Raw genomic sequence first — 17,767 nt, 5'->3', positions numbered from 1 at the left:
CGCTCATCAGACAAAATAATTTCGGATGACAATATTCTCAGCTATTTCTATTTTTTTCCAATATTTTTTAGACAACAGCAAGGTTCTTTGAATAAACCAAGAGAAATCTACACAAATGGACCCTTGCTGAATTTGTAATTCTTTCTACTTTTCAGAAATGTATAGGTTTTGGCAATCAATCAAGGGTTTCACACCTATTTCCAAGTAGATAGAAAGCAGAAGAATAGGGACATTGGAGTACCACTTGAAAAAATGCAAAAACTGTGGTCAGGATTCTTTTTGTGGAAAAAAATAGGAAAGCCTATGCATTATACCTTCCAAACATAAACAAGCATTGGCAAAGTCAATAGGTCTGGTGTGGGCGTTCAGACTTTTAGGAATTCTTGTTTTGTTTTGTCAGGGTTTTTGCAAATCTTTATTGTTCAGGAAGCTGCCAGACTCTCATTAATCTAAAAAAATATCAAAACAAAATATTGGCTGCAGGCAAAAATTTTGCTTTGTTCTCAAAATACCACACATTGGTCCTTGGCACTGAAAGGAACTACTTTGTGTGTTGATGTGCTCCATGTGACAGGGCAGCAAGTCAAAACTCATAGAGAAGTCCCTCAATGGCTTAAGTGGGGTGACACACTGCACCTTGATGCATGCAAGAGTGGGTGGAAGAAAAAATGTGAATGACAGAACCACAGAGTAACAGTCAAGTCTGGCTAAAAACAGTTATTTACATAATTTTGATAAAATTTAAACAACTTAGCTAACACAGACTTATAAAAGCCAATCGGTCTGGCATTGACTGCCAGCTTCTTGGCATTGGGAAAGAAAGAAAGCACGAAAGAAGGAAAGAAAGAGGAAATCAAGAACAAAGACAGAAAGAAAGAAGAGAGAAAGAAGAAGGCAAGAAAGAGTAAGGCAAGAACAGAAAAATAAAGAAGGAAAGAAAGAGGGGTGACAGAAAGAAAGAAGGAAGGAGTAAAGGAAGGAAAAAGGAGGACAGAAGGAAAGGAAGAAAGGAAGAAAAAGAAGGCAAGAAAGAAAAAAGTTAAGAAAATAGAAAGAGGAACGAAAGAAAAGAACACAAGAAAGAATGAGGAAGAAATGAAAGAAAGAAAAAGAAAGAAACACACAAACAAACAAAGAAGGAAAGAAAGAAGGAAGAAAAATGGACAGAATTAAGGAGTGACAGACAGGGTTGCAAAGATAGAACTTCCTCTTGAGCTTATAATCAGTGGTCATGTGAGCGTCTCGCATGGTATGTAAAAGCAGCAGTCAGAAAAACAACAGAATCTTCAAAGGAATTTACAACAGCATCAGCAGGAGACAGGCACTGATAAAGCTGGAATGTGCCTTTGGTCTCATCTGATAGAAAGTGTCCATCTATCACATCATGCTTGAGCAAAGACAAAACACTAAAGTAATAATAAAGTAAAAACAATTATGCTAGCATGGAGGGGAACAAACTTGTTTACGGAGGAGCTCCTTGTAAAAGGGCTAAATGTATTCACTAAAAGTGAAGTTAGCCAGTGGCTGAAGTAGGCTCACCCGTTGCCCCTTGCCGTATGCTGTAGTCAGCGGAAGCAAAATGTGAATGACAAAAGAGCAGAACAATGGATAGAGAGGTAACTGAAAACCTCTTTAAATTATTATATTACATATATATTTTAAGTAAAATTAAAATGCCTTAGCTAAAGACAGACTTCTGTACAACTAAGAGAGAATAATAATGGATGGGTTCACATAGTCTAGAGTTGATTGTTGTAATGCACTGCACCTTGATCTTCCAGAGAGTTCCGTTCACTGGCTACAGTTAATACAAAATGTTAAAGCCAGAGTGATCTTAGTTCTGACCAACCATGACCATATCTCATCCACAATGTTGAGTTTACATTGGTTACCAGTTATATAGCTCTCTATGTTCAAATCTATCTGTCTCGTTCACAAGGCTCGATTAACTCCCCAGGCTAATCATTTTCAACTTTATTGCATTTCCACACTTTGTGATCTGCTGAGCACTAGATCAAAAATACCAAGTTTGGTGGTGCAGCTTTTTCTGTAACACTCATTCTTTACTGGCTACTATTTGTCTGGAGTCAAACTTGCAAAAATTCAGGAAAGATTTAAAAAACTGTCTTTTTGCATTATTGCAATGTTAGCCTCTGACTTTATTCTCTGCCAGTTTCCATGGTGCCATGGTGACTTTTGGTCAAAGATGAGGTCAACAAATACACATAAAAATACAAAATATAATTTACTCTGCATAAGAGGTCTTCAAACTTTAGGATGCTGAGACCCCCCTGTCAACATTTTCAGGCGTAAGGACCCCCTCCTGACAAAAATGTGTAAACCTGTAGGCAGGGCTACTAGAATTATGAGGCAGGTAAGGACCAAATTACGCGACAGGCTTGACAAAATTGTGTGGGAAGAAAATGTAAATAATGTTATGTGATACCGTGTATTTTGGGATAGCCTTGCTTCATTATTTTTACACACAGTAACACTGAGAAACGATATCATCCTATCAGTACCAGTGTATAACCATAAAACAGCAATTAACATCAGAAAGATGTCTATTTAACCTTTGTGATGGGTTTTCTACTCCACAGGAATACGTGCTGCCACATTAGAAGCTCACCTGGCCCTGGCTGGGACCAGCAGAGGTCCCTTAAAACCCTGGCGGTCTTGTGCAAAGTCAAGCAATTTACCTATGCCGCTTTCCTCTCACCTCCTCTCCTCTCCTAATCCCGTATCCCTCTCTCGCTTGGCAGGCCATTTCTATCACCCCTTTTTACAACTTCTGAACTCTCCCCATTAAACCTCTCACTTCACCTTTAACCATCTTCTGCCATTCTGTCTTTTCACTGCCCTCATCTTTAACAGTCTTTCGCATTTATCTCATGGCCTCTCTGGCCCCGTCACCTCCCCTGCCCCTCAGCATTTCTCATTAACCCCAAGTCTCTCCATTCAAATTTTTGTCTATTTGTACCTTACACCTGTTCAGCTCCCCATTCATCTTCCACACCTTTGTTCTTCCACACCTTCTTGAACCAACGTCCCTCTCCCCTGTTACCTCAGTACCAGTGCCTAATTTGATCAGGTGGTTTCCGGTGCTCGGCACTGGCACCTAATTGTGCACACTGGCACTATGAGAGTCTGCCACATGGTGGCTCTGTTTAATATTTGTAATTTAGAGATGAGCAGTACAGATGTTTATTCATTCAATATACAATAAAAATGATAAACTCCTGACACCCATGCCATTCTTATAGCTTTGGAGACTTGAAATAGTCTGAATAGTCACACTTGTACAAGTGTTACAGTTCGTAGTTGCATAGGTATTGTCATTGGCCGCCCAGGCAAGGCAATAGGTGGGTGGTTAAAGTTGCAGTGGTCTACTGGTGAGGGCCCTGACACATGTTTTATTACAAATGAATCACTGCTCAGCACCCACCCCAGTACTCCCTCTCTTCCCCTCTAATTGCTGTCACGCACCCAGTCCTGTGATTAGGGTTTCCAAATCATTATTTTGATGTCCCAGATGGTACAAAAATAAGCAGCCACCTAAAGCTGTATTTTCAGCACTTATCTGTGCATACTTAGAACAGCAAATATAAATAGAAAGCACTTTTAATTGTGTTCTAGGGCTGCCTCAATAATTCATGACTGATAATTAAAGGGAAAAAAGACAGAAAAGTCACATAACAAATGGATACATATTTTATTTCATAACTCTATTGAGTGTCAAGAGGACGTCTTTGCAGGCTCTTTAAACAACACAGGGCTGCCATTTTTCTTTTGGCAACCCTACTTTCTTTTCCTTCTCATGAAATGCATTCTCACACTACCCCAGTAACTGTAAAATATAAGGAATTTGCAGAGTGGGGGCCCAGGGGGCACTGGAACTAGAAAAAAACTAAGCCTCTGTAACCAGTTTATAAAAGGTATGTAAATATGCTAATGGTCTTTAATGACCTATGAAAAACTTGGGTGTGCTGGAGATAAGACTCCAGGCACTGCCCAGCCGAGCCCCCAGCAGCTCCAGCTGCACTGCAGCAGCCCGGGCTGAGACACACAACGGGAAGGAGCGGGGCTGAAGCCCTTGTTGTCCTATGGCCCTGGGCAGAAGTGTGACCGGGAATGCGCGACCCCCTTTCTATTACTTCACGGCCCCCCTGGGGGTAGCGCCCCACAGTTTGAATACCCATGCTCTACATAGACACTAACAATCAGATTTCCTTTTATACAACAAAACAACACATTGTGTTCATACCTTAATCTAGGGAACCTTTTTTGACCCTATCCCATAGAGAGTTTCAGAGATGTGAGGGAGTGTATGCTGGATGACCCTGATTGCTTGGTGTGCTGCTAGTGTTAGGTGTGCTTTTGGAAGGGGTTCCCTAATTCTGGCGGTCTCCACAATCCACTGCAGGATCAGTGTTGTGCATTGGCTGTTGTAGCTGTTTCACCTGTCACATCAATGGCTAATTCGTTGCCCATTGTCTCTAGATCCACATAGCTTTGAAAGTGATCCCATGCATAACCAATGCATACTATTCTTAAATGGTAAGCAGACTCATTTTATGTGTGATACCTTCAACTAGCCCTGGATTTTAGCTACTGCAGTTTTGCATTCTGTGGCCTGATTTTCTCATTGAAAGATTTATAAATATGGGCTTTAAAATAATGTCATGCAAAGCACATTTGGATGAAAAGCCAGCACTAGCTGACAGTGTTGTACATGAGTTAGAGCCCCATGGCAGCTATGGATGGCACACTGGAGTAACGAAATTTAAGGGGGCTACCCTGCAGGGTGCAGGGAGGGGCACCCGCTCTAGATTTTATCTGGAGCGCTTGTATGAGAGTACCCTGCAGCTCGGGGGCACCCGCACTGCGGGGGCTGTAGGGGCCTATGTTACGCCACTGGGTTGGCACCTTGGCTGAAGATCCTGGTGGGGATGTAATTGGCTTGTGCCCTTACAATATTTCCACTAACTCACTCTCTGCTTCCTTTTGCTAAGGAAGTAATTTGAGACGTTAGGGCCCTGATTATGAGTCAACTGGTGTAACTACCAGGTGCAATAACGTCCCCGCCCTCTACTAGATTTTGGGAGGTCAACCATGGAAAAGAGTACGGTGTTTGTTTACAGTGACATACAGCTTTTGATGTGGTAAGCATCACAATCTGCATGTTGTTTCCAAAAACCTCAGAATACAGCCATTTATGGGACACAATAAGTTCCAAACCTTGGAGAGTTCGATTTTCATAGTACAAGAAATAGGCCATCTGGGGCTCTCACAACTGCTTCCTAAAATAGAGAGAAGCACAAATTACATGCTGAAGAAGGTGGCCCTGATAATGCTACAGCCAGATATGCAATCAACTATTGTGGTAGTTTCAGCACAATGGCAAAACAAGCATTGGCAAACCCTATTGGTTTTGCCCATGAAAAATCTATTGACTTTGTCAAGGGTTTTATTTACATGTGGCACCGCAGCGCGCGATGCTGTGCAACATGGCTTAAAGAAAAATAAAAGTGTTATGACGTGGCCTCCATTCATCGCATCATAGCACTCTTTTTCTCCAAACATTGCACAGCAGCCCACACTGCTGTGAAACGTGTAAAAAAAACAGCAGTGGTGTTTGCGTGATCAACACTTCAGAGAGCGGGAGAAGGGAATGAGTGAAAAACAATGGAGGGTAGGGGGCAGGGGGAAATAAGGGCAGTATGAAGGAGAGTTACTACATGGTTTAAAGAAAAAATCAAAAGTGCTGTGATACAGACATCGCCACAGCCATGCCCTTTGGATACAAGTTTAAGTATAAAGGGATTTATAAAGCACATGGCTACCTGCAGGCTTGGCAGCCCCGCCGAGAGGAGCAAACGAAATGTAAGGTCTCAAGGGAACAGCCAAGTTTTTTTTCTGAAGCACTGTTCATTCTTGGTTAGTCTAAGTTCCAGATCCATGCTATTCCAGAGTTTAGAGACTAGGTGTGCAAAGAATCTTCCAACCATTCTTGCTCTCCTTATTTTAGGTGAATTCATCAGGAAGCTGGCGCCTGACCTAAGGCATCTGTAGGGAGTACACTGGGAGACCAAGGATTGTAGCATGGTCGGGCCTCTCCCATGCATGGCCTTGAGGGCCAGGCAGAGAGCTTTGAAATTTACCCTGGATTGGATTGGCAGACAGTGGAGCTTTTTCAAAGGTGATCTAACTGATTGATGTCTGGAAATCTTGAGAAGCAGTCTAGCTGCTGTGTTCGGCACCACCTGCAACCTGTCTGTGACATATTTGGGGGAGCCGAGGTACAAAGAGTTGCCGTAGTCCAGTCAGGAAACCACTAGAACCTGTACCAAGGTTTTTCTTCATTTTTCTGGGATTAAGCTCAAGATTTTTGGGATCATCTGAAGGATGTCGAAGCAGATATCCAAACGTTTTTGGCCTGAATTTCCATGGATAGTTTTTGGTCTAAATACATCCCAAGGTCCTTTATGGAAGTTTTAGGAGTGGTGGGGTCCCAAGTATCCCGTCCAGTTAAACTCAGTTCGTGGGCCCGGTCCATTACCTAGGAATATGAGCTCCGTTTTGTCCCCGTTTAATTTAAGGCTATAGTAGGCCATCCAGGCTCCTATTTTTGTCAGGCATGGAACATGTTGCAGATGGTTTGAGTTGGGAGTTTTTGCCACCGAGACTACCAGCTGGGTGTCATCAGCGTACGAAACAATGGACAATCCAAGACTGCCTGCTTGCGTTGTCAGTGAGACATTGTTCTTAAAAAGAAATCTTAAAAGGGACTTAGAACCCAAACATTAGCCAGCTTTACTTACAATTGGTTGGCTCCCACATCACTCGTTTTTTTTTACTTACCATTGGTCAGTGCCTTAATATTAACATTTTTTGACAACTTTTTAACATTTACTTAAGCCCACTAGCACACTTGATGCAGTAATTCGGATTAATCAGCAAAGTGTTCTAGTGTGACTCGGTAGGTGCTTCATTAGCAATGCCAAAAAAGATATCTTGGAACATCTGCAGACCCAATTGTGTCATCATCTGGCATCATCATGCTAATACCTTTTTAAGCTGAGCTTAAAAATTGCTCACTATTTTTGGTATCAATTACATTGGTCAGATGCAGAAAATGATGTGATAATAGTGTCATTTCCCTTACAGATGTTTCAATTAAGAGATAAAACTCTGTGGAAACTACATTTCAGTTTTTTGGATCCACATTAAGACTACAAGTTTCAGAGCGACCGCTGAGCCTGCACTCCAGGCGAGGTCGCCCCCACGCACCGCTGCTCCTTGCCTGTGATTTTCTGCTTCCTGTTTGCCGCTTTGTTTCCTGCCTGCACGGCCTGACGACCCAGCCGCCGCTGAGCCGCCCGACCTACCACTTTTCCCGCCGTTGCCTCCCTGCGGCCCCGCGCCCCTCCTGCCCATTCGCCGGCCCGCTCCCACCACCCAGTTGACCCTCCCTCCCGGCTCCTCATTTATGACACCCACATGCACGCGCAGCGGGCGCGCCGATTGTGCGCCAAAGGCGCGCCAAACGCAAGCCCATCTGCGCCCGTCCGCGCCTGGGCCGCGCCCAGTGCCAGGACCCCTGGCCACCGCCGATGCAAGACTACCCGACGGACCTACGACGCCGCCACCCTCAACGCTCTCAATGACGGACGGAACCCTGCCTGCTACCGAGCCACCCCGAGACGCACCCACGGACCCTTCGCCTGCCAAGCCTGCCGCTTCTCCTGCTACCGGACCTGCACGGCCCCCGCCAAGCCCAGCACCAGCAGCAACAACCTGAAGTGTATCCTGCTCAACACCCGCTCCATCCACAGGCACACAGTGGAACTCTGGGACATGCTTGACACGACAGCACCGGACGTCGCCTTCCTCACTGAAACCTGGATGAATGCCTCCTCAGCGCCCGACATCGCCATAGCCATCCCGGACGGATACAAGATCACCCGGAAGGACCGCGTCAACCAGACGGGAGGAGGCATCGCCATCGTACACAAGAACACCATCCGCATCTCAACTAACTCCGACTAAACCTTCACCGCCCCCGAACACCTGCACTTCCAGATATAAACTGACCCCAAGACCATCCTCCGCGGCACCCTCATCTACAGACCACCAGGACCACGCACATAATTCAGAGAAGACATCGCAGACTTCATCAGCCCGCACGCCCTTACCTCCGCCGATTATATCCTCCAAGGAGACCTCAACTTTCACCTGGAGAACAACAACGACAGAAACACCACCGCCCTACTGGACAACCTCGCCAACCTCGGACTCAAGCAACTGGTGAACACCCCCACCCACTACGCCGGCCACACGCTTGACCCCGTCTTCTCATACAGCAAGCACATCTGCTTCAGCCACGCTACCGGACTCCACTGGACCGACCACAGCTGCGTCCACTTCAGCTTCAGAAGAACCATGACCCACCACCACCCGCAACAGGTCACCCGCCGATGCTGGAGCAAGATCACCGCCGAGCAGCTCACCGCCTCCCTCAGCCAGAACACTCCCACCAACACAACGGACCCCAACGAAGCAGCCAGCAACCTCACCAAGTGGCTGACCGCCTGCGCCGATGACCTCGCACCACTAAAGAACCCTCCCAGCAGACACGGCAGCAAGAAAACCCCCTGGTTCACCGACGAACTCAAGGAATCCAAGAAGAACTGCCGCACCCTCGAGAAAGCCTGGCGGCTCGACCACACCACAGACAACAGGACCGCCCTCAAGCACGCCATCCGCAAACACCATCAGCTGATCCGCGCCACCAAGAAGACGGCACTCAAAGAACGACTGGACAACAACACCCACGACAGCAAGGAACTCTTCAGCATCGTCAAAGAGTTCTCCAACCCCAGCGCCGGAAACAACGACATCACTCCCTCGCAAGACCTCTGCAACTCACTCGCCTCATTCTTCCACCGCAAGATCGCCGACATACACAACAGGTTCGACGCACAGACCACGTACCTTACCACCGCACCAACGCCCGCCACCACCACCCTCCACAACTGGACCCCGATCAGCACCAAAGACACCACCCGCACGATGAACTCCATCCACTCCGGATCACCAACCGACCCGTGCCCACACCACGTCTACAACAAAGCCGACGCCACCATCGCACCCCATCTCCGAGAAACCATCAACTCCTCCTTCCACACCGCCACCTTCCCGGAGAGCTGGAAGCACGCCGAGCTGACCGCCCTCCTGAAGAAACCAACGGCGGACCCCACCGACCTCAAGAACTACCGTCCCATCTCGCTCCTTCCTTTTCCTCTTCCAAAGTCATCGAGAAGACCGTCAACAAACAGCTGGCCGCCTTCCTCTAGACGACCGGTTCCCTCGACCCCTCGCAGTCTGGGTTTCAGGCCAACCACAGCACCGAGACCGCCCTGATCGCAGCCACCGACGACATCAGAACCCTGATCGACAATGGGGAAACAGCGGCCCTCATCCTCCTGGACCTCTCTGCAGCATTCGACACCGTCTGCCACAGAACTCTAGTGAAGCGCCTCAGCAACATCGGAATTCGAGAAAAAGCGCTGGAGTGGATCATCTCGTTCCTCACTGGAAGTCCGCCGCCCTCCGTTCAGATCCGAGGCCACCGAAGTCATCTGCGGCGTACCACAAGGATCTTCACTCAGCCCAACCCTCTTCAACGTCTACATGAGACCCCTCGCAGCCAACGCACGCAAGCACAACCTCAACATCATCTCCTACGCCGACGACACCCAGCTCATCCTCTCCCTCACCAGCGACCCCACCACCGCCAGAGCCAACCTACACGAAGGGATGAAAAACGTCGCCGAATGGATGAGGAACAGCCGCCTAAAACTGAACTCGGACAAGACGGAAGTCCTCATCCTGGTATCATCGCCCTCCGCCTGGGACGACTCCTGGTGGCCCTGGGCACCGCCCCCAAACCGACGGACCACGCACGCAACCAGGGCTTCCTCCTGGACTCCTCCCTGTCATTGACCAGACAAGTCAACGCCGCCTCATCCTCGTGCTTCAACACCCGGCGCATGCTCCGCAAGATCTACAGATGGATCTTCACGGAAACCAGGAAGACCGTCACCCAGGCACTCATCACCAGCCGACTGGACTACGGGAACACCCTCTACGCCGGAACCACAGCGAAACTTCAAAAAAGACTTCAACGCATCCAGAACGCCTCCGCTCGACTCATCCTCAACATCCCCCGACACAGCCACATCACCGGACACCTGAGAGACCTGCACTGGCTCCCCGTCAGCAAGAGAATCACGTTCAGACTCCTCACCCACGCACACAAGGCTCTCCACGACCTGGGCTCCAAGTACCTCAACGACCGCATGACCTTCTACACACCCACCTGCCAGCTACGATCGACCGGCCACGCACTCGCCACCGTACCACGCATCCGCAGAGCCACCGCCGGAGGAAGATCCTTCTCCTACCTGGCAGCCAAGACATGGAACTCCCTCCCCACCCACCTTCGGCGAACCCAAGACCATCTCGCCTTCAGGAAGCAGCTCAAGACCTGGCTGTTCGAGCAGTAACTTTCCCCTCCCCCAGCGCCTTGAGACCCTCCCGGGTGAGTAGTGCGCTATGCAAATGACGTGATTGATTGATTGATTGAGTGGACAACATGTTTAAATGACGGAAGGATCCTCCTGTTATGGGGTCAAGAGGCTTTGCTTTTTTTTGCAGTGTTATAGAGCGCAAACTCATCGACCCACAGATATCAGAGCACTTTACATTACACAAGGTCACATTCAATTTTAGACACAGTGAAATTAAGCAATTTACCCACAATCACATGAAATTCAGCCAAAGCCGAGGCTCGAACCTGGCACTCAGTTTCGTAGGCGCCAGGTCTGCCCGTAATGTCACAGCCTCTTCCCTAGATACGGCACAATCCCACATACATAAATAAAGCTATGACCAAACTGTGCTGGGACTTTGCTCACAGTTTAGAAATGTTTAGAAAGCACACAGTTTGACACCAAGCCAATTCTTGCATAAGCTACCCATGAAATTGTTGTCGTTATCAGCGATCTCACGCTTACTAAGTCCAAGAGTGAGTGGGGCCTCATCCTGGCTAGGATTTCTTCTTTGCGTTCTGGTGCTTGTGGTGCTGATAATAAAATGGGACCAATTCCAAAAGTCACACATGAACCTGGAACAGCAGAGCAATCTGAATTACAAATAGGAGCATTATGTTTAGAGTTGCTTATCAAATAATCGTCACATTTACCCTCCACAAACCTGGCAGCTTTTCATACATGCCAAGGCAGAGACGTTTTAAGGACTGGGCAAAGTGGGCTCTCTGGGGAATGATAGAGTCAGCTCTAGCCTGCAGAGTCTTGCCCTGATGACCTTGAATAATTCTTAAACAGATTGTTTTAAATACCTTTCATTTATTTTGAATGTGGGTCGTGTGGGAGATTATTTTACTCGCATTTTGCAGAGAAATGTTGTGTTTATGTTGCATGCAGCATTCATAAAAAAAGATTATTTTAGATCAAAACAGGACCTCAAATCTGAGGAATGAGAGGGTATCACAGAGATTATTTTCAGTAACTTTCGTGAGCTGCTGATGTGTTACAATTTTGAAAAAAATTCACTATCCCCGAATATTAGATGTAAATACATTTAGAATTTGGATGAGTGTGCCTCAGTGACCTGGGGCACGAAAGAGCTGGAAGTGGATCATACATTCAGAGCTATCTTGAACACGGGTCCCCAAAATACTTTTGGCCCCGGACCCCCAAAATCCTTAAGATGTCCATGTGCCAAGGCCCTTGGGCGCCTCACCGGTCTGCCACCGTTTTAAGGCGAATGCAGATTAACCCAGCCGAAGAGTAAAGACAGCGAAAAGTCCCGACAGCGGTGTGTGTGTGGGAAGAGGTGGGTTTGGGTTAGACTGGGAAAATGCAGCCATAGTACGTTTCTTGGTAGTGGCATGCCTACCTAAACTGAGGTTTGGATGGAGTGGAAGAAGAGTGTTGATATAGGGTCTGATATTGTTTCACAAAGAAACAAATGTCGAATACTTCATGAGATATTAGTGAAAAAATAAACCCGAGGTAGGCACAGTGATAATTTACGCATTCACGTGCTGTAAGTGCAAAGTTAATAGATTCCGTCTCGTGCTGGCCCCATGTAACTCGTAACCATTTAATGATTTATTTATTTTAAGATGGCACCACTTTGCCAGATTTTTTTTTAACTCAACCCCGACGTGATAAAAACAAAACTAGAGGGCCGAGATGGCAGGAGTTGTTTGCTAAAAAGGCAGGACTCCCTGAATGTGTAACATATGACACCTGACCGCCTGACAGCTATAATTCGCTTCCATAAAGCAGTGGTGTAAATGTCAATAAATACTTTGGGAACTCACTATCATGGATGGGGTGGGTGAGATCGGGTAGGATATAGGCCAAGGTTAAGGGTCAGGTGGATAGGCAGCTTGCATGAGGGCTGGGGAAAGATGATTAAAGTAACATATGGACTTTAACCCCTGTATAACTAAAAAGTATTTTTGCACATTTGGACACAGAGCTGGCATAGTGCTGGAATGACCTTAACTTCCATTGTCAAAGTAAAAATCTAGCCAGAGCAATTTACCAAATCGCAGTGCAGAGAAACGAACAGTCAGTGGCAGCTGTTGGATATTACATGCTGGGGCTTGCAGTTTCACTTTTGCAAACATTTTTGTGGAGGTGAGAAAACAGGAAATGAAAGAGATTTTGACATGGTTTGAAGACAAGTTAATATCAAGGTCAAGGAGCCCGTATCCGCATATCTTGCCTCCACCGAGTCCATGCTGCAACTGTAGGTGGATACCATGGAGAAGGAATGCTGAGCGTGAGAGGCACCACAATTAAACACTTACAAGCATAAACACAGAGCGAGGCAAAGCACGTAAGATGAGAGCACAGTTAAATACAACAAAATAAATAAAGGAATATGGGGCATATTATCAAACACTGCGTTAACATTATCGCCGCTTTAGCGACAGAAAACTGCAGCTAAAGCGGCGATAATGGGCTTCATAATACACCGTAGAGAATTCCCATAGAAGCCCATGTTCACACCAGAACATGGGCTTCTATGGATTTCACAAGGGCGTATTATCAAGCCCATTATTGCCGCTTTAGCAGCAGTTTTCTGTCGCTAAAGTGGTGATAATGTTAACGCTGTTTCTTGATAATATGCCCCTTTGTCCGTGTCTATCACTACATCATCTTACCCCCTTATAGAACAAATACAATTGAAAACAATCAGTGCACAAAAAATGTTGTACTTTCCAGACACAGATACATTGCAAGAGGAAGATCTAACATTCCTGACAGGTCCAGCTGCACTGGTACATTTAGAAGGACTAAGGTCAACATATTCTTTTGAATTACGCATTAAACTTTGTTAAATTCAGTAAAATAAAGATGATGGGTCCTTGTTGTAATGTTCATGTAGTATATTTATTCTTGAGATTAGATAGAAGGTACAGCATTCAGGTAGGAATGTAATATGGTAAGAAACCCCACCAGGAGCAGATAACTTCCTGCTCAGCCTCCAGGTAACTGATAAATCCCTTGAATAGCAACAGGTAGAATCATGGATGACATCACAGAGACATGACATAGACAAGCAGACACTAACACTAAGGAGGGACAAAGATAGAGGAAGAGCAGGATATAACACACCTCCCTCCTTTAATTGATAAAATCAATAAGATGAAACAGAAGATGGCAGAAGCAGAAAGGCAGAAGAAAGAAAGAACATATATGCACCAGAAATAAACACCCTCTTCACCAAGATGGAAAGAAGAGGTAATATCAAAGGGGCGAAGGTACAAAGGTTGTACAAGCACCGTAAGCTAACAAAAGAATGTAAGCTTAAATTAAATGAATACTTAACATCTCTATACAAATGAGCAAAGGTACAGTATGGCTCAGTACCATAGATAGAAAATGAAATATCAACTCCTCAAATTCGAATATTTTCGATTCCTCTAAAATAAGCACAATACAAATGAGCCCAACTCCTCAAAGTAAATACATGAACTCCTCTAAACATAGAGCACAGTAAATGTGGTTCATGACAAAACGGCTCTTCACAGAAAATGCACAACTTCTCTATCAATAGAATAAAACTGAGCCCATGCAGCTCCTCACAGTAAGTAACAGAAAATCAGCAATAAAACTGAGCCCTGCGGCTCCTGACAGTAAATAGATGAACTCCTCTAACCATAGAGCACTATAAGTGGTTCATCTGAAATGACAATAAAATTGAGCCCCTATGGCTTCTAATAGCAAGCACGTGAACACCTCTAACAATAGAGCACTATAAAGTGGTTCATAACAGAAATAAACATCAAAATTGAGCATCACTCTAGCTCATCATCACTAAGAATGAAAACAAATTGGAGCACCTCAACATAGTTGTTGTATATATAATATACTGTATATCATTCATGACACGAGATGCCACGAGGTTTCTCTCGTGACATCTCGTGTCTCCATCTGCTTGTTGTTATGCACATGCACTAGGCATTGCATCTTTCAAATGTGTACGTTTCTGTGCTGTTAGAATGATGCTTTATTAACTGTTAGGCTGGACCTGTCTTCGGACGTGTTTCTATTAAACTCCGTTTGACATCCTTCCTGCGTCCTCCAGTCTTTCCTACACTGGCGACGAGGGTGAAAAAAAACTTTATTTTCCTAAATCCAGAAGATTCCTTCATTGATTTAAAAAAAAGGAATATTATTTAAAAAACGAATCTCTTTTTACTTCGATCTACTGCACAGCAACTCAGCGCATCAAGCGAATCTCATCTACGATCAACGACTTAAACAACACTCGCCTCCGCTCTCAAGGTATTTTACAAAATCTCAATTACCTTGTTTTTCGGAAGTTTTACACCAGCGCGAGTCAGCTTGTTAGATCAGCGCGAGTCCTAGTTCGTCGGAGTTCCAGTTTGCACGCGCGCATGCGCGAGCCTCGTGTTGTCGTCATACGCTTTGAGAACAAGGGAATCGCCTGCAGAAAGTTACGTGAATCAGTACACGCTCTCAAAACAAGGCTATTTCCTACAAAAACAAAGCGTTTTCCATGGCGGCCATCTTAAATTGGTAAATCTCATCGAGTTGTGCATATTTGTTCGTTTTTCTTTCTTTTGAAGTCCGTTTTCTTCGTGACACGATCTGTTTGCAACTCAACTTCATCAGAGGACTCTACACCTTTTGGTTACCTTCATCAATTATTTCCTGCTAAAGGTATTTTTTTTTTTTTATTAACATTCATTCTTCACATCTAATATTTTTTTTTTAACATGAGTGGAATTGTTCCTCCTCCTTCATTTTTGGCAAATAAAGGTGATCCCCCTATGGAATGGGAAATATGGGAACCTGTTTTCCTAGCCTATGTTGAGGTTATGGAAGGTATTGAATGTGAACCTGAGAGGAAACTGTCTCTTTTAAAACATTGCCTTGGGGGGATTGGACTAAAAGAATTCGTTACTCTTCCACCTTTAACCAATCCTGGTGAAAAAGATGTGTATGAATGTGCAGCAGAAAAACTAAAAATTAGATTCGGAAAGAAAAAGAACATTGTCATGGAGAGATTCATTTTCTATTCTCGCAAACAATCTGCAGATGAACCAATTGATGGTTTTGTATCATCTCTCAGATCTCTTGCCGTAACTTGTGATTTTGAACATATAAACTATGAACAAGTATTAAGGGATCAAATTCTGATGAGAACAAATAATAAGAAAGTCCAGGAAAGACTTTGGACAAATTCGGATATGTCTCTAAATGCAGCCATTGACATTGCAAGGTCAATTGAACATTCCGAGAAGTTTGTAAAGGAGATAAGAGGGAGTGAAAAAGGAGATGTCTTTAGCGTTTCCAAGGAAGGAGAGAAATTTAGGAAACCGTCTACTTTTAAAAATGATTTTGCTAATAATAAGAGTGATTCAAAATTTAAGTACACTAAAAGTGATAAGAAAAGCAACACTCAATGGTTCTGCTTCAGATGCGGAAGTTCAAATCATTTAGCAAATTCTAAAGTTTGTCCTGCCCTTGATAAAATGTGTATGAAATGCAATAAGAAAGGGCATCTAACAAAGTTTTGCAAATCTACTACCAAAAAAGTTAATATTGTTCAAGATTGTGATGACTATGATTCTAATGAAAATGATATCAATACTGTCATTAATATTTGTGGTAGTGAAGGTGTAAGTAAATTTCCATCTTGTGATGTAATTATAGATGGAAAGACAATCAATATCTTTGTAGACACCTGTGCATGGTATACATTATTGGGTTTAGATATTGTAAAGAAGAATTGGCCAAACAAAATGTTACTTGAATCTGACATCTCCCCAGGGGGTTATACTGGACATAGGATTGATTTGGTGGGTTACTTTTGGGGGAAAATTACCTTTGCCGCTGAATCCACATATGGCAAAATCTATGTCGCTAAGTCTGGGCAACCTTTGTTAGGATGGCCACACCAGGATCAATTGGGGATTAAGATAGACCCAAGAGCCAATCCCCCTGTTTACTCCGTTGCTAACACCAGTGATCCTGATCGTAATCTCATGATTGATAAATTGAAATCTGAGTTCCCTGATGTTTTTAGAGGAAAACTTGGTCAGTTTTTGGGTTTCAAACACACCATTAAACTCAATGATGGTGTTGTTCCTGTTCGGCACTGAGTCAGGAACGTTCCTATTACCTACAGGGATAAACTTAAAGTTCTGCTCAAAGATTTGTGTGACAAGGACATCATTGAGCCCATCGAGTCCTCCCCGTGGGTTTCCCCGATTGTGATTTCGGTTAAATCCAACGGCGAATTGAGGCTCTGTGTAGATCTTCGCAGCTTAAATAATTCAATTTGGGTAGATGCTCATCCCTTGCCAAATCTGCATGAGATGGTTTCGACATTAGGAGGTGCTGAGATTTTCTCGTGCATAGATTTGGCAAGTGCCTATCATCAGGTTGTTTTGGATGATGATTCCAGAAATCTGACGGCCTTCATTACGCCAGAAGGCCTTTTCAGATATAAACGCATACCTTTTGGATTGGCTAGTGCCGCCTCCGTCTTTCAAAGGCTAATGAAGGAGACACTTGAAGGTTTGACAGGAGCTATCGCCTTTCAAGACGATATTCTTGTTTTGGGGAAAAATGTAGAGGAGCATGATAATAATTTGAGGTGTGTTATCTCTGCATTATTTTCCAAAGGTCTTACTCTTCGCCTTGATAAGTGCAAAATTAGAGAAAAAGAAGTTGAATACTTAGGACATTCCATAAGTGGTGCTGGGATCAGACCTAAGCAAAAACACATCGAGAGCATCATTAAAGCTCCCGTTCCAGTTTCTAAAGAACAATTAGTAGCCTTCTTAGGTTTAATGGAATTCTATGCCAAATTCATTCCCAATTTTTCTTCAAAAGTTGATTCCTTTAGACCACTTCTGAAAAAGAATGCAAGGTTCTTATGGTCTGACGTGATGACGGAGGCATTTCAGAACCTTAAAGCATTTGTTGTGAATGCACCATGTTTAAAACCTTTTGTTATTGGGAAAAAATGTACCATCATGGTTGATGCAAGCAGTACTGGGTTAGGAGCTGTGCTCATGCAGAATGACTGCGGGAAAGAGTGGATAATCGCTTATGCTTCAAGAGCTTTGAGGGATGCTGAAAAACACTACTCAGTTATCGAAAGAGAGTTATTGGCGTCAGTCTGGGCA

The sequence above is a fragment of the Lissotriton vulgaris genome, chromosome 2_1 (assembly GCF_964263255.1).
Source record: "Lissotriton vulgaris chromosome 2_1, aLisVul1.2, whole genome shotgun sequence".
In the NCBI taxonomy this organism is placed as follows: domain Eukaryota; kingdom Metazoa; phylum Chordata; class Amphibia; order Caudata; family Salamandridae; genus Lissotriton; species Lissotriton vulgaris.
The sequence above is the reverse complement of the archived record's forward strand: the minus strand, read 5'-3'. Positions refer to the sequence as shown.